A 404-nucleotide genomic window follows, 5' to 3' on the forward strand; every position below is an offset into this window, starting at 1 on the left:
TCTTTGATGTTCTCAGGGGGGGTGGCGGGGGGGGCTGGCCTGGGGAGGGCCGGCCTGGGGAGGGCGGGAGTTGGGAGGTTGCTGCCGGGCTGGCTCACCACCGGGGCTTCTCTCCCCCCCCTGCAGCCTGCCTGCTGCAGTCGGAGCTGGTGAACTACGAGCGGGTGCGGGAGTACTGCCTGAAGGTGCTGGCCAAGGAGAAGAGCAACTTCAAGGCCACCTACCGCGCCGGGGTCGCCTTCTACCACCTGGGCGACTACGACAACGCCCTCCTCTACCTCCGCCAGGCCCGCAGCCGCGAGCCCCAAGGTGGGTGGGGGGCGGGAGGGGGGCCGCTTCCGGGCCGGAGGGCGCGCGCGCAGCACCTCCCGCGCCAGCGACGGTCACGGGCTCCTTCCTCTCCC

The sequence above is a fragment of the Gekko japonicus genome, unplaced genomic scaffold (genome assembly GCF_001447785.1).
Source record: "Gekko japonicus isolate JY-2015 unplaced genomic scaffold, Gekko_japonicus_V1.1 scaffold1471, whole genome shotgun sequence".
Taxonomy (NCBI): Eukaryota; Metazoa; Chordata; class Lepidosauria; order Squamata; family Gekkonidae; genus Gekko; species Gekko japonicus.